The sequence below is a fragment of the Camelus dromedarius genome, chromosome 16 (genome assembly GCF_036321535.1).
Source record: "Camelus dromedarius isolate mCamDro1 chromosome 16, mCamDro1.pat, whole genome shotgun sequence".
Lineage (NCBI taxonomy): Eukaryota > Metazoa > Chordata > Mammalia > Artiodactyla > Camelidae > Camelus > Camelus dromedarius.
In genome coordinates, this window is record NC_087451.1 from 4,991,059 (window position 1) to 5,009,112 (window position 18,054).

Below are 18,054 nucleotides of genomic sequence, written 5' to 3' on the forward strand. Positions count from 1 at the left end.
CGGCTTTCACACACACTTATCCCTCAGAACTGAGCATGTGGAGAGACTTTCGTTCATCTAGCACCAAGGGAACGTGTTGCAGGAGAAACTTTTACACTGGTTTCTCAGTATGTTTCCTAGTGCCGGTTTGAAGTTCCTGCACTTTTCACTGTAAAACCGAGTTGGTTCTAGTACCTCCCCATATATATATATGGAGTGGACTCTGCAACTGAAAAGAAACTTTGTGTTCCCAACAAGCTAGGTGAAGGACGTCATTCACACACACTTATCTCTCAGAACTGAGCATGTGGAGAGGCGTTCGTTCATCTAGCACAAAGGGAACGGGTTGCAGGAGAAACTTTTATTCTGGTTTCTCCGTCTGTTTAATAGTGCCTGTTTGAAGTTCCTGCAGTTTTCACTGTAAAACCGAGTTGGACCTAGTACCTACGCTTATAAATGTATGGAGTGGAGTTTGCAACTGAAAAGAATCTTTGTGTTCCCAGCAAGCTAGGTGAAGTACGGCATTCACACACAATTATCTCTCAGAACTGAGCATGTGGAAAGACGTTCGTTTATCTAGCCCAATGGGAACTGGTTGCAGGAGAAACTTTTACTCTGGTTTCTCAGTATGTTTCCTAGTGCCGGTTTGAAGTTCCTGCAGTTTTCTCTGTAAAACCGTGTTGGAGCTAGTATCTCCCCATATATATGTATGGAGTGGAATTTGCAACTGAAAAGAAACGTTGTGTTCCCAACAAACTAGTTGAAGGACGGCTTTCACACACACTTATCTCTCAGAACTGAGCATGTGGAGAGACGTTCGTTCATCTAGCACAAAGAGAACGGGTTGCAGGAGAAACTATAACTCTGGTTTCTCAGTCTGTTTCCTAGTGCCGGTTTGAAGTTCCTGCAATATTCACTGTAAACAAGAGTCGGAGCTAGTACCTACCCACATAAATATATGGAGTGGAGTTTGCAACTGAAAAGAAACTTTGTGTTCCCAACAAGCTAGGTGAAGGACGGCTTTCACACACACTTATCTCTCAGAAATGAGCATGTGGAGAGACGTTCGTTCATCTAGCACCAAGGGAACGGGTTGCAGGAGAAACTTTTACTCTGGTTTCTCAGTCTGTTTCCTAGTGCCGGTTTGAAGTTCCTGCATTTTTCACTTTAAAACCGAGTTGGAGCTAGTACCTACCCATATAAATTTATGGAGAGGAGTTTGCAACTGAAAAGAAACTTTGTGTTCCCAACAAGCTAGGTGAAGGATTTCTTTCACACACACTTATCTCTCAGAACTGAGCATGTGGAGAGACATTCGTTCATCTAGCACCAAGGGAACGGGTTGCAGGAGAAACTTTTACCCTGGTTTCTCAGTATGTTTAATAGTGCCGGTTTCAAGTTCCTGCAGTTTTCACTGTAAAACCGAGTTGGAGCTAGTACCTCCCCATATATATGTATGGAGTGGTCTTTGCAACTGAAAAGAAACTTTGTGTTCCCAACAAGCTAGGTGAAGGACGGCTTTCACACACACTTATCTCTCAGAACGGAGCATGTTTAGAGACGTTCGTTCATCTAGCACAAAGGGAACGGGATGCAGGAGCAACGTTTACTTTTTTTTCTCAGTATGTTTCCTAGTGCCGGTTTGAAGTTCCTGCAATGTTCACTGTAAAGCCGAGTTGGAGCTAGTACCTCCCCATATATATGTATGGAGTGGAGTTTGCAACTGGAAAGAATCTTTGTGTTCCCAACAAGCTAGGTGAAGGACGGCTTTCAGACACACTTATCTCTCAGAATTGAGCATGTGGAGAGTCGTTCGTTCATCTAACACCAAGGGAACGGGTTGCAGGAGAAACTTTTACTCTGGTTTCTCAGTCTGTTTCCTAGTGCCGGTTTGAAGTTCCTGCAGTTTTCACTGTAAAACCGAGTTGGAGCTAGTACCTACCCATATAAATGTATGGAGCGGAGTTTGCAACTGAAAAGAAACTTTGTGTTCCCAACAAGCTAGGTGAAGGACGTCATTCACACACACTTATCTCTCAGAACTGAGCGTGTGGAGAGACGTTCGTTCATCTAGCACCAAGGGAACTGGTTGCAGGAGAAACTTTAACTCTGGTTTGTCAGTCTGTTTCCTAGTGCCGGTTTGTATTTCCTGCAATTTTCACTGTAAAACCGAGTTGGAGCTAGTACCTCCCCATATATATGTATGGAGTGGAATTTACAACTAAAAAGAAACTTTGTGTTCCCAACAACCTAGGTGAAGGACGGCTTTACACACACTTGTCTCTCAGAATTGAGCATGTGGAGAGACGTTCGTTCATCTAGCACCAAATGAACGGGTTGCAGGAGAAACTTTTACTCTGGTTTCTCCATCTGTTTCCTAGTGCCGGTTTGAAGTTCCTGCAGTTTTCACTGTACAACCGAGTTGGAGCTAGTACCTACCCACATAAATGTATGGAGTGGAGTTTGCAACTGAAAAGAAACTTTGTGTTCCCAACAAGCTAGGTGAAGGGCGGCTTTCACACACACTTGTCTCTCAGAATTGAGCATGTGGAGAGACGTTCGTTCATCTAGCAGCAAGGGAACGGATTGCAGGAGAAACTTTTACTCTGGTTTCTCAGTCTGTTTCCTAGTGCCGGTTTGAAGTTCCTGCAGTTTTCACTGTAAAACCAAGTTGAAGCTAGAACCTACCCATATAAATGTATGGAGCGGAGTTTGCAACTGAAAAGAAACTTTGTGTTCCCAACAAGCTAGGTGAAGGACGTCTTTCACACACACTTATCTCTCAGAAATGAGCATGTGGAGAGACGTTCGTTCATCTAGCACCAAGGGAACGGGTTGCAGGAGAAACTTTTACTCTGGTTTCTCAGTCTGTTTCCTAGTGCCGGTTTGAAGTTCCTACAGTTTTCACTGTAAAACCGAGTTGGAGCTAGTTCCTCCCCATATATATGTATGGAGTGGAGTTTGCTTCTGGAAAGAAACTTTGTGTTCCCAACAAGCTAGGTGAAGGACGGCTTTCACACACACTTATCTCTCAGAACTGAGCATGTGGAGAGACGATCGTTCATCTAGCTCATAGGGAACGGGTTGCAGTAGAAATTTTTACTCTGGTTTCTCCGTCTGTTTCCTGGTGCCGGTTTGAAGTTCCTGCAGTTTTCACCGTAAAACCGAGTTGGAGCTAGTACGTCCCCATATATATGTATGGAGTGGAGTTTGCAACTGAAAAAATCTTTTTGTTCCCAACAAGCTAGGTGAAGGACGGCTTTCACACACACTTATCCCTCAGAACTGAGCATGTGGAGAGACTTTCGTTCATCTAGCACCAAGGGAACGTGTTGCAGGAGAAACTTTTACACTGGTTTCTCAGTATGTTTCCTACTGCCGGTTTGAAGTTCCTGCACTTTTCACTGTAAAACCGAGTTGGTTCTAGTACCTCCCCATATATATTTATGGAGTGGACTCTGCAACTGAAAAGAAACTTTGTGTTCCCAACAAGCTAGGTGAAGGACGTCATTCACACACACTTATCTCTCAGAACTGAGCATGTGGAAAGACGTTCGTTCATCTAGACCAAAGGGAACTGGTTGCAGGAGAAACTTTTACTCTGGTTTCTCAGTATGTTTCCTAGTGCCGGTTTGAAGTTCCTGCAGTTTTCTCTGTAAAACCGTGTTGGAGCTAGTATCTCCCCATATATATGTATGGAGTGGAATTTGCAACTGAAAAGAAACGTTGTGTTCCCAACAAACTAGTTGAAGGACGGCTTTCACACACACTTATCTCTCAGAAATGAGCATGTGGAGAGAAGTTCGTTCATCTAGCACAAAGAGAACGGGTTGCAGGAGAAACTATAACTCTGGTTTCTCAGTCTGTTTCCTAGTGCCGGTTTGAAGTTCCTGCAATGTTCACTGTAAACAAGAGTCGGAGCTAGTACCTACCCACATAAATATATGGAGTGGAGTTTGCAACTGAAAAGAAACTTTGTGTTCCCAACAAGCTAGGTGAAGGACGGCTTTCACACACACTTATCTCTCAGAAATGAGCATGTGGAGAGACGTTCGTTCATCTAGCACCAAGGGAACGGGTTGCAGGAGAAACTTTTACTCTGGTTTCTCAGTCTGTTTCCTAGTGCCGGTTTGAAGTTCCTGCATTTTTCACTTTAAAACCGAGTTGGAGCTAGTACCTACCCATATAAATTTATGGAGAGGAGTTTGCAACTGAAAAGAAACTTTGTGTTCCCAACAAGCTAGGTGAAGGATTTCTTTCACACACACTTATCTCTCAGAACTGAGCATGTGGAGAGACATTCGTTCATCTAGCACCAAGGGAACGGGTTGCAGGAGAAACTTTTACCCTGGTTTCTCTGTATGTTTAATAGTGCCGGTTTGAAGTTCCTGCAGTTTTCACTGTAAAACCGAGTTGGAGCTAGTACCTCCCCATATATATGTATGGAGTGGACTTTGCAACTGAAAAGAAACTTTGTGTTCCCAACAAGCTAGGTGAAGGACGGCTTTCACACACACTTATCTCTCAGAACGGAGCATGTTTAGAGACGTTCGTTCATCTAGCACAAAGGGAACGGGATGCAGGAGCAACTTTTACTTTTTTTTCTCAGTATGTTTCCTAGTGCCGGTTTGAAGTTCCTGCAATGTTCACTGTAAAGCCGAGTTGGAGCTAGTACCTCCCCATATATATGTATGGAGTGGAGTTTGCAACTGGAAAGAATCTTTGTGTTCCAAACAAGCTAGGTGAAGGACGGCTTTCAGACACACTTATCTCTCAGAATTGAGCATGTGGAGAGTCGTTCGTTCATCTAACACCAAGGGAACGGGTTGCAGGAGAAACTTTTACTCTGGTTTCTCAGTCTGTTTCCTAGTGCCGGTTTGAAGTTCCTGCAGTTTTCACTGTAAAACCGAGTTGGAGCTAGTACCTACCCATATAAATGTATGGAGCGGAGTTTGCAACTGAAAAGAAACTTTGTGTTCCCAACAAGCTAGGTGAAGGACGTCATTCACACACACTTATCTCTCAGAACTGAGCGTGTGGAGAGACGTTCGTTCATCTAGCACCAAGGGAACTGGTTGCAGGAGAAACTTTAACTCTGGTTTGTCAGTCTGTTTCCTAGTGCCGGTTTGTATTTCCTGCAATTTTCACTGTAAAACCGAGTTGGAGCTAGTACCTCCCCATATATATGTATGGAGTGGAATTTACAACTAAAAAGAAACTTTGTGTTCCCAACAACCTAGGTGAAGGACGGCTTTACACACACTTGTCTCTCAGAATTGAGCATGTGGAGAGACGTTCGTTCATCTAGCACCAAATGAACGGGTTGCAGGAGAAACTTTTACTCTGGTTTCTCCATCTGTTTCCTAGTGCCGGTTTGAAGTTCCTGCAGTTTTCACTGTACAAGCGAGTTGGAGCTAGTACCTACCCACATAAATGTATGGAGTGGAGTTTGCAACTGAAAAGAAACTTTGTGTTCCCAACAAGCTAGGTGAAGGACGGCTTTCACACACACTTGTCTCTCAGAATTGAGCATGTGGAGAGACGTTCGTTCATCTAGCAGCAAGGGAACGGATTGCAGGAGAAACTTTTACTCTGGTTTCTCAGTCTGTTTCCTAGTGCCGGTTTGAAGTTCCTGCAGTTTTCACTGTAAAACCAAGTTGAAGCTAGAACCTACCCATATAAATGTATGGAGCGGAGTTTGCAACTGAAAAGAAACTTTGTGTTCCCAACAAGCTAGGTGAAGGACGGCTTTCACACACACTTATCTCTCAGAAATGAGCATGTGGAGAGACGTTCGTTCATCTAGCACCAAGGGATCGGGTTGCAGGAGAAACTATTACTCTGGTTTCTCAGTCTGTTTCCTAGTGCCGGTTTGAAGTTCCTACAGTTTTCACTGTAAAACCGAGTTGGAGCTAGTTCCTCCCCATATATATGTATGGAGTGGAATTTGCAACTGAAAAGAAACTTTGTGTTCCCAACAAGCTACGTGAAGGACGGCTTTCACACACACTTATCTCTCAGAACTGAGCATGTGGAGAGACGTTCGTTCATCTAGCACCAAGGGAACGGGTTGCAGGAGAAACTATTACTCTGGTTTCTCAGTCTGTTTCCTAGTGCCGGTTTGAAGTTCCTGCTGTTTTCACTGTAAAACCGAGTTGGAGCTAGTACCTACACATATATATGTATGGAGTGGAGTTAGCAATTGAAAAGAAACTCTGTGTTCCCAACAAGCTAGGTGAAGGACGGCTTTCACACACACTTATCTCTCTGAAATGAGCATGTGGAGAGACGTTCGTTCATCTAGAACAAAGGGAACTGCTTGCAGGGGAAACTTTAACTCTGGTTTCTCAGTCTGTTTCCTAGTGCCGGTTTGAAGTTCCTGCAGTTTTCACTGTAAAACCGAGTTGGAGCTAGTACATCCCCATATATATGTATGGAGTGGAATTTGCAACTGAAAAGAAACTTTGTGTTCCCAACAAGCTACGTGAAGGACGGCTTTCACACACAATTATCTCTCAGAACTGAGCATGTGGAGAGACGTTCGTTCATCTAGCACCAATGGAACGGGTTGCAGGAGAAACTTTTACTCTGGTTTCTCAGTCTGTTTCCTAGTGCCGGTTTGAAGTTCCTGCAGTTTTCACTGTAAAACCGAGTTGGAGCTAGTACCTCCACATATATATGTATGGAGTGGAGTTTGCTTCTGGAAAGAAACTTTGTGTTCCCAACAAGCTAGGTGAAGGACGGCTTTCACACACACTTATCTCTCAGAACTGAGCATGTGGAGAGACGATCGTTCATCTAGCTCATAGGGAACGGGTTGCAGGAGAAATTTTTACGCTGGTTTCTCCGTCTGTTTCCTAGTGCCGGTTTGAAGTTCCTGCAGTTTTCACTGTAAAACCGAGTTGGAGCTAGTACGTCCATATATATATATGTATGGAGTGGAGTTTTCAACTGAAAAAAACTTTGTGTTCCCAAGAAGCTAGGTGAAGGACGGTTTTCACACACACTTATCCCTCAGAACTGAGCATGTGGAGAGACTTTCTTTCATCTAGCACCAAGGGAACGGGTTGCAGGAGAAACTTTTACACTGGTTTCTCAGTATGTTTCCTAGTGCCGGTTTGAAGTTCCTGCACTTTTCACTGTAAAACCGATTTGGAGCTAGTACCTCCCCATATATATATATGGAGTGGACTTTGCAACTGAAAAGAAACTTTGTGTTCCCAACAAGCTAGGTGAAGGACGGCTTTCACACACACTTATCTCTCAGAACTGAGCATGTGGAGAGACGTTCGTTCATCTAGCTCAAAGGGAACGGGTTGCAGGAGAAACTTTTCCTCTGATTTCTCCGTCTGTTTCCTAGTGCCGGTTTGAAGTTCCTGCAGTTTTCACTGTAAAACCGAGTTGGACCTAGTACCTACCCATATAAATGTATGGAGTCGAGTTTGCAACTGAAAAGAATCTTTGTGTTCCCAACAAGCTAGGTGAAGTACGGCATTCACACACAATTATCTCTCAGAACTGAGCATGTGGAGAGACGTTCGTTCATCTAGCCCAAAGGGAACTGGTTGCAGGAGAAACTTTTACTCTGGTTTCTCAGTCTGTTTCCTAGTGCCGGTGTGAAGTTCCTGCAGTTTTCTCTGTAAAACCGTGTTGGAGCTAGTTCCTCCCCATATATATGTATGGAGTGGAATTTGCAACTGAAAAGAAACGTTGTGTTCCCAACAAACTAGTTGAAGGACGGCTTTCACACACACTTATCTCTCAGAACTGACCATGTGTAGAGACGTTCATTCATCTAGCACAAAGGGAACGGGATGCAGGAGCAACTTTTACTCTGGTTTCTCAGTCTGTTTCCTAGTGCTGGTTTGAAGTTCCTGCAATTTTCACTGTAAAACCGAGTTGGAGCTAGTACCTCCCCATATATATGTATGGAGTGGAGTTTGCTTCTGGAAAGAAACTTTGTGTTCCCAACAAGATAGGTGAAGAACGGGTTTCACACACACTTATCTCTCAGAACTGAGCATGTGGAGAGACGTTCGTTCATCTAGCACAAAGAGAACGGGTTGCAGGAGAAACTTTAACTCTGGTTTCTCAGTCTGTTTCCTAGTGCCGGTTTGAAGTTCCTGCAATGTTTACTGTAAACACGAGTCGGAGCTAGTACCTACCCACATAAATATATGGAGTGGAGTTTGCAACTGAAAAGAAACTTTGTGTTCCCAACAAGCTAGTTGAAGGACGGCTTTCACACACACTTGTCTCTCAGAATTGAGCATGTGGAGAGACGTTCGTTCATCTAGCACCAAGGGAACGGGTTGCAGGGGAAACTTTTACTCTGGTTTCTCAGTCTGCTTCCTAGTGCCGGTTTGAAGTTCCTGCAGTTTTCACTGTAAAACCGAGTTGAAGCTAGAACCTACCCATATAAATGTATGGAGCGGAGTTTGCAACTGAAAAGAAACTTTGTGTTCCCAACAAGCTAGGTGAAGGACGGCTTTCACACACACTTATCTCTCAGAAATGAGCATGTGGAGAGACGTTCGTTCATCTAGCACCAAGGGAACGGGTTGCAGGAGAAACTTTTACTCTGGTTTCTCAGTCTGTTTCCTAGTGCCGGTTTGAAGTTCCTGCAGTTTTCACTGTAAAACCGAGTTGGAGCTAGTACCTCCACATATACATGTATGGAGTGGAGTTTGCTTCTGGAAAGAAACTTTGTGTTCCCAACAAGCTAGGTGAAGGACGGCTTTCACACTCACTTATCTCTCAGAACTGAGCATGTGGAGAGACTTTCATTCATCTTGCACCAAGGGAACGGGTTGCAGGAGAATCTTTTACCCTGGTTTCTCAGTATGTTTCCTAGTGCCGGTTTGACGTTCTTGCAGTTTTCACTGTAAAACCGAGTTGGAGCTAGTACCTCCCCATATATATATATGGAGTGGAGTTTGCAACTGAAAAGAATCTTTGTGTTCCCAACAAGCTAGGTGAAGGACGGCTTTCACACACACTTATCTCTCAGAACTGAGCATGTGGAGAGACGTTCGTTCATCTAGCTCAAAGGGAACGGGTTGCAGGAGAAACTTTTACTCTGGTTTCTCCGTCTGTTTCCTAGTGCCGGTTTGAAGTTCCTGCAGTTTTCACTGTAAAACCGTGTTGGACCTAGTACCTACCCATATAAATGTATGGAGTGGAGTTTGCAACTGAAAAGAAACTTTGTGTTCCCAATAAGCTAGGTGAAGTACGGCATTCACACACACTTATCTCTCAGAACTGAGCATGTGGAGATACTTTCGTTCATCTAGACCAAAGGGAACTGGTTGCAGGAGTAACTTTTACTCTGGTTTCTCAGTATGTTTCCTAGTGCCGGTTTGAAGTTCCTGCAATTATCACTGTAAAACCGTGTTGGAGCTAGTTCGTCCCCATATATATGTGTGGAGTGGAATTTGCAACTGAAAAGAAACGTTGTGTTCCCAACAAACTAGGTGAAGGACGGCTTTCACACACACTTATCTCTCAGAACTCACCATGTGGAGAGACGTTCGTTCATCTAGCACAAAGGGAACGGGATGCAGGAGCAACTTTTACTCTGGTTTCTCAGTCTGTTTCCTAGTGCCGGTTTGAAGTTCCTGCAGTTTTCACTGTAAAACCGAGTTGGAGCTAGTACCTCCACATATATATGTATGGAGTGGAGTTTGCTTCTGGAAAGAAACTTTGTGTTCCCAACAAGCTAGGTGAAGGACGGCTTTCACACACACTTATCTCTCAGAACTGAGCATGTCGAGAGACTTTCGTTCATCTTGCACCAAGGGAACGGGTTGCAGGAGAAACTTTTACCCTGGTTTCTCAGTATGTTTCCTAGTGCCGGTTTGAAGTTCTTGCAGTTTTCACTGTAAAACCGAGTTGGAGCTAGTACCTCCCCATATATATATATGGAGTGGAGTTTGCAACTGAAAAGAAACTTTGTGTTCCCAACAAGCTAGGTGAAGGACGGCTTTCACACACACTTATCTCTCAGAACTGAGCATGTGGAGAGACGTTCGTTCATCTAGCCCAAAGGGAACTGGTTGCAGGAGAAATTTTACTCTGGTTTCTCAGTCTGTTTCCTAGTGCCGGTTTGAAGTTCCTGCAGTTTTCACTGTAAAACCGAGTTGAAGCTAGAACCTACCCATATAAATGTATGGAGCGGAGTTTGCAACTGAAAAGAAACTTTGTGTTCCCAACAAGCTAGGTGAAGGACGGCTTTCACACACTCTTATCTCTCAGAAATGAGCATGTGGAGAGACGTTCGTTCATCTAGCACCAAGGGAACGGGTTGCAGGAGAAACTTTTACTCTGGTTTCTCAGTCTGTTTCCTAGTGCCGGTTTGAAGTTCCTACAGTTTTCACTATAAAACCGAGTTGGAGCTAGTTCCTCCCCATATATATGTATGGAGTGGAATTTGCAACTGAAAAGAAACTTTGTGTTCCCAACAAGCTACGTGAAGGACGGCTTTCACACTCAATTATCTCTCAGAACTGAGCATGTGGAGAGACGTTCGTTCGTCTAGCACCAATGGAACGGGTTGCAGGAGAAACTTTTACTCTGGTTTCTCAGTCTGTTTCCTAGTGCCGGTTTGAAGTTCCTGCAGTTTTCACTGTAAAACCGAGTTGGAGCTAGTACCTCCACATATACATGTATGGAGTGGAGTTTGCTTCTGGAAAGAAACTTTGTGTTCCCAACAAGCTAGGTGAAGGACGGCTTTCACACACACTTATCTCTCAGAACTGAGCATGTGGAGAGACTTTCATTCATCTTGCACCAAGGGAACGGGTTGCAGGAGAAACTTTTACCCTGGTTTCTCAGTATGTTTCCTAGTGCCGGTTTGACGTTCTTGCAGTTTTCACTGTAAAACCGAGTTGGAGCTAGTACCTCCCCATATATATATATGGAGTGGAGTTTGCAACTGAAAAGAAACTTTGTGTTCCCAACAAGCTAGGTGAAGGACGGCTTTCACACACACTTATCTCTCAGAACTGAGCATGTGGAGAGACGTTCGTTCATCTAGCTCAAAGGGAACGGGTTGCAGGAGAAACTTTTACTCTGGTTTCTCCGTCTGTTTCCTAGTGCCGGTTAGAAGTTCCTGCAGTTTTCACTGTAAAACCGTGTTGGACCTAGTACCTACCCATATAAATGTATGGAGTGGAGTTTGCAACTGAAAAGAAACTTTGTGTTCCCAACAAGCTAGGTGAAGAACGGCATTCACACACACTTATCTCTCAGAACTGAGCATGTGGAGATACGTTCGTTCATCTAGCCCAAAGGGAACTGGTTGCAGGAGTAAATTTTACTCTGTTTTCTCAGTCTGTTTCCTAGTGCCGGTTTGAAGTTCCTGCAGTTTTCTCTGTAAAACCGTGTTGGAGCTAGTTCCTCCCCATATATATGTGTGGAGTGTAATTTGCAACTGAAAAGAAACGTTGTGTTCCCAACAAACTAGGTGAAGGACGGCTTTCACACACACTTATCTCTCAGAACTCACCATGTGGAGAGACGTTCGTTCATCTAGCACAAAGGGAACGGGATGCAGGAGCAAATTTTACTCTGGTTTCTCAGTCTGTTTCCTAGTGCCAGTTTGAAGTTCCTGCAGTTTTCACTGTAAAACCGAGTTGGAGCTAGTACCTCCACATATACATGTATGGAGTGGAGTTTGCTTCTGGAAAGAAACTTTGTGTTCCCAACAAGCTAGGTGAAGGACGGCTTTCACACACACTTATCTCTCAGAACTGAGCATGTCGAGAGACTTTCGTTCATCTTGCACCAAGGGAACGGGTTGCAGGAGAAACTTTTACCCTGGTTTCTCAGTATGTTTCCTAGTGCCGGTTTGAAGTTCTTGCAGTTTTCACTGTAAAACCGAGTTGGTGCTAGTACCTCCCCATATATATATATGGAGTGGAGTTTGCAACTGAAAAGAAACTTTGTGTTCCCAACAAGCTAGGTGAAGGACGGCTTTCACACACACTTATCTCTCAGAACTGAGCATGTGGAGAGACGTTCGTTCATCTAGCTCAAAGGGAACGGGTTGCAGGAGAAACTTTTACTCTGGTTTCTCCGTCTGTTTCCTAGTGCCGGTTTGAAGTTCCTGCAGTTTTCACTGTAAAACCGAGTTGGACATAGTACCTACCCATATAAATGTATGGAGTGGAGTTTGCAACTGAAAAGTAACTTTGTGTTCCCAACAAGCTAGGTGAAGTACGGCATTCACACACACTTATCTCTCAGAACTGAGCATGTGGAGATACGTTCGTTCATCTAGCCCAAAGGGAACTGGTTGCAGGAGAAACTTTTACTCTGGTTTCTCAGTCTGTTTCCTAGTGCCGGTTTGAAGTTCCTGCAGTTTTCACTGTAAAAACGAGTTGGAGCTCGTACCTACCCATATAAATGTATGGAGTGGAGTTTGCAACTGAAAAGAAACTTTGTGTTCCCAACAAACTAGGTGAAGGACGGCTTTCACACACACTTATCTCTCAGAACTCACCATGTGGAGAGACGTTCGTTCATCTAGCACAAAGGGAACGGGATGCAGGAGCAACTTTTACTCTGGTTTCTCAGTCTGTTTCCTAGTGCCGGTTTGAAGTTCCTGCAATTTTCACTGTAAAACCGTGTTGGAGCTAGTACCTCCCCATATATATGTATGGAGTGGAGTTTGCTTCTGGAAAGAAACTTTGTGTTCCCAACAAGCTAGCTGAAGGACGGGTTTCACACACACTTATCTCTCAGAACTGAGCATGTGGAGAGACGTTCGTTCATCTAGCACAAAGAGAACGGGTTGCAGGAGAAACTTTAACTCTGGTTTCTCAGTCTGTTTCCTAGTGCCGGTTTGAAGTTCCTGCAATGTTCACTGTAAACACGAGTCGGAGCTAGTACCTACCCACATAAATATATGGAGTGGAGTTTGCAACTGAAAAGAAACTTTGTGTTCCCAACAAGCTAGTTGAAGGACTGCTTTCACACACATTTGTCTCTCAGAATTGAGCATGTGGAGAGACGTTCGTTCATCTAGCACCAAGGGAACGGGTTGCAGGGGAAACTTTTACTCTGGTTTCTCAGTCTGTTTCCTAGTGCCGGTTTGAAGTTCCTGCAGTTTTCACTGTAAAACCGAGTTGAAGCTAGAACCTACCCATATAAATGTATGGAGCGGAGTTTGCAACTGAAAAGAAACTTTGTGTTCCCAACACGCTAGGTGAAGGACGGCTTTCACACACACTTATCTCTCAGAAATGAGCATGTGGAGAGACGTTCGTTCATCTAGCACCAAGGGAACGGGTTGCAGGAGAAACTTTTACTCTGGTTTCTCAGTCTGTTTCCTAGTGCCGGTTTGAAGTTCCTACAGTTTTCACTGTAAAACCGAGTTGGAGCTAGTTCCTCCCTATATATGTATGGAGTGGAGTTTGCAACTGAAAAGAAACTTTGTGTTCCCAACAAGCTATGTGAAGGACGGCTTTCACACACAATTATCTCTCAGAACTGAGCATGTGGAGAGACGTTCGTTCGTCTAGCACCAATGGAACGGGTTGCAGGAGAATCTTTTACTCTGGTTTCTCAGTCTGTTTCCTAGTGCCGGTTTGAAGTTCCTGCAGTTTTCACGGTAAAACCGAGTTGGAGCTAGTACCTCCACATATACATGTATGGAGTGGAGTTTGCTTCTGGAAAGAAACTTTGTGTTCCCAACAAGCTAGGTGAAGGACGGCTTTCACACACACTTATCTCTCAGAACTGAGCATGTTGAGAGACTTTCGTTCATCTTGCACCAAGGGAACGGGTTGCAGGAGAAACATTTTCCCTGGTTTCTCAGTATGTTTCCTAGTGCCGGTTTGAAGTTCTTGCAGTTTTCACTGTAAAACCGAGTTGGAGCTAGTACCTCCCCATATATATATATGGAGTGGAGTTTGCAACTGAAAAGAAACTTTGTGTTCCCAACAAGCTAGGTGAAGGACGGCATTCACACACACTTATCTCTCAGAACTGAGCATGTGGAGAGACGTTCATTCATCTAGCTCAAAGGGAACGGGTTGCAGGAGAAACTTTTACTCTGGTTTCTCCGTCTGTTTCCTAGTGCCGGTTTGAATTTCCTGCAGTTTTCACTGTAAAACCGAGTTGGACCTAGTACCTACCCATATAAATGTATGGAGTGGAGTTTGCAACTGAAAAGAAACTTTGTGTTCCCAACAAGCTAGGTGAAGTACGGCATTCACACACACTTATCTCTCAGAACTGAGCATGTGGAGATACGTTCGTTCATCTAGCCCTAAGGGAACTGGTTGCAGGAGAAACTTTTACTCTGGTTTCTCAGTCTGTTTCCTAGTGCCGGTTTGAAGTTCCTGCAGTTTTCACTGTAAAACCGAGTTGGAGCTCGTACCTACCCATATAAATGTATGGAGTGGAGTTTGCAACTGAAAAGAAACTTTGTGTTCCCAACAAGCTAGGTGAAGGACGGCTTTCACACACACTTATCTCTCAGAACTGAGCATGTGGAGAGACGTTCGTTCATCTACCACCAAAGGAACGGGTGGCAGGAGAAACTTTTACTCTGGTTTCTCAGTATGTTTCCTAGTGCCGGTTTGAAGTTCCTGCAGTTTTCTCTGTAAAACCGTGTTGGAGCAAGTTCCTCCCCATATATATGTGTGGAGTGGAATTTGCAACTGAAAAGAAACGTTGTGTTCCCAACATACTAGGTGAAGGACGGCTTTCACACACACTTATCTCTCAGAACTCACCATGTGGAGAGACGTTCGTTCATCTAGCACAAAGGGAACGGGAAGCAGGAGCAACTTTTACTCTGGTTTCTCAGTCTGTTTCCTAGTGCCGGTTTGAAGTTCCTGCAATTTTCATTGTAAAACCGTGTTGGAGCTAGTACCTCCCCATATATATGTATGGAGTGGAGTTTGCTTCTGGAAAGAAACTTTGTGTTCCCAACAAGCTAGGTGAAGGACGGGTTTCACACACACTTATATCTCAGAACTGAGCATGTGGAGAGACGTTCGTTCATCTAGCACAAATAGAACGGGTTGCAGGAGAAACTTTAACTCTGGATTCTCAGTCTGTTTCCTATGCCGGTTTGAAGTTCCTGCAATGTTCACTGTAAACCCGAGTTGGAGCTAGTACCTCCCCATATATATGTATGGAGTGGAGTTTGCAACTGAAAAGAAACTTTGTGTTCCCAACAAGCTAGGTGAAGGACGGCTTTCACACACACTTATCTCTCAGAATTGAGCATGTGGAGAGTCGTTCGTTCATCTATCACCAAGGGAACGGGTTGCAGGAGAAACTTTTACTCTGGTTTCTCAGTCTGTTTCCTAGTGCCGGTTTGAAGTTCCTGCAGTTTTCACTGTAAAACCGAGTTGGAGCTAGTACCTACCCATATAAATGCATGGAGCGGAGTTTGCAACTGAAAAGAAACTTTGTGTTCCCAACAAGCTAGGTGAAGGACGGCATTCACACACACTTATCTCTCAGAACTGTGCGTGTGGAGAGACGTTCGTTCATCTAGCACCAAGGGAACTGGTTGCAGGAGAAACTTTAACTCTGGTTTCTCAGTCTGTTTCCTAGTGCCGGTTTGTATTTCCTGCAATTTTCACTGTAAACCCGAGTTGGAGCTAGTACCTACCCACATAAATGTATGGATTGTAGTTTGCAACTGAAAAGAAACTTTGTGTTCCCAACAAGCTAGGTGAAGGACGGCTTTCACACACACTTGTCTCTCAGAATTGAGCATGTGGAGAGACGTTCGTAAATCTAGCACCAAATGAACGGGTTGCAGGAGAAACTTTTACTCTGGTTTCTCCGTCTGTTTCCTAGTGCCGGTTTGAAGTTCCTGCAGTTTTCACTGTAAAACCGAGTTGGAGCTAGTACCTCCACATATACATGTATGGAGTGGAGTTTGCTTCTGGAAAGAAACTTTGTGTTCCCAACAAGCTAGGTGAAGGACGGCTTTCACACACACTTATCTCTCAGAACTGAGCATGTTGAGAGACTTTCGTTCATCTTGCACCAAGGGAACGGGTTGCAGGAGAAACTTTTACCCTGGTTTCTCAGTATGTTTCCTAGTGCCGGTTTGATGTTCTTGCAGTTTTCACTGTAAAACCGAGTTGGAGCTAGTACCTCCCCATATATATATATGGAGTGGAGTTTGCAACTGAAAAGAAACTTTGTGTTCCCAACAAGCTAGGTGAAGGACGGCATTCACACACACTTATCTCTCAGAACTGAGCATGTGGAGAGACGTTCGTTCATCTAGCTCAAAGGGAACGGGTTGCAGGAGAAACTTTTACTCTGGTTTCTCCGTCTGTTTCCTAGTGCCGGTTTGAAGTTCCTGCAGTTTTCACTGTAAAACCGAGTTGGACCTAGTACCTACTCATATAAATGTATGGAGTGGAGTTTGCAACTGAAAAGAAACTTTGTGTTCCCAACAAGCTAGGTGAAGTACGGCATTCACACACACTTATCTCTCAGAACTGAGCATGTGGAGATACGTTCGTTCATCTAGCCCTAAGGGAACTGGATGCAGGAGAAACTTTTACTCTGGTTTCTCAGTCTGTTTCCTAGTGCCGGTTTGAAGTTCCTGCAGTTTTCACTGTAAAACCGATTTGGAGCTCGTACCTACCCATATAAATGTATGGAGTGGAGTTTGCAACTGAAAAGAAACTTTGTGTTCCCAACAAGCTAGGTGAAGGACGGCTTTCACACACACTTATCTCTCAGAACTGAGCATGTGGAGAGACGTTCGTTCATCTAGCACCAAAGGAACGGGTGGCAGGAGAAACTTTTACTCTGTTTTCTCAGTATGTTTCCTAGTGCCGGTTTGAAATTCCTGCAGTTTTCTCTGTAAAACCGTGTTGGAGTAAGTTCCTCCCCATATATATGTGTGGAGTGGAATTTGCAACTGAAAAGAAACGTTGTGTTCCCAACAAACTAGGTGAAGGACGGCTTTCACACACACTTATCTCTCAGAATTCACCATGTGGAGAGACGTTCGTTCATCTAGCACAAAGGGAACGGGAAGCAGGAGCAACTTTTACTCTGGTTTCTCAGTCTGTTTCCTAGTGCCGGTTTGAAGTTCCTGCAATTTTCACTGTAAAACCGTGTTGGAGCTAGTACCTCCCCATATATATGTATGGAGTGGAGTTTGCTTCTGGAAAGAAACTTTGTGTTCCCAACAAGCTAGGTGAAGGACGGGTTTAACACACACTTATATCTCAGAACTGAGCATGTGGAGAGACGTTCGTTCATCTAGCACAAATAGAACGGGTTGCAGGAGAAACTTTAACTCTGGTTTCTCAGTCTGTTTCCTAGTGCCGGTTTGAAGTTCCTGCAATGTTCACTATAAACCCGAGTTGGAACTAGTACCTCCCCATATATATGTATGGAGTGGAGTTTGCAACTGGAAAGAATCTTTGTGTTCCCAACAAGCTAGGTGATGGGCGGCTTTCACACACACTTATCTCTCAGAACTGAGCAAGTTTAGAGACGTTCGTTCACCTAGCACCAAGGGAACTGGTTGCAGGAGAAACTTTATCTCTGGTTTCTCAGTCTGTTTCCTACTGCCGGTTTGAATTTCCTGCACTTTTCACTGTAAAACCGAGTTGGAGCTAGTACCTCCCCATATATATGTATGGAGTGGAATTTGCAACTGAAAAGAAACTTTGTATTCCCAACAAGCTAGGTGAAGGACGGCTTTCACACACACTTATCTCTCAGAATTGAGCATGTGGAGAGTCGTTCGTTCATCTAGCACCAAGGGAACGGGTTGCAGGAGAAACTTTTACTCTGGTTTCTCAGTCTGTTTCCTAGTGCCGGTTTGAAGTTCCTGCAGTTTTCACTGTAAAACCGAGTTGGAGCTAGTACCTACCCATATAAATGCATGGAGCGGAGTTTGCAACTGAAAAGAAACTTTGTGTTCCTAACAAGCTAGGTGAAGGACGGCATTCACACACACTTATCTCTCAGAACTGAGCGTGTGGAGAGACGTTCGTTCATCTAGCACCAAGGGAACTGGTTGCAGGAGAAACTTTAACTCTGGTTTCTCAGTCTGTTTCCTAGTGCCGGTTTGTA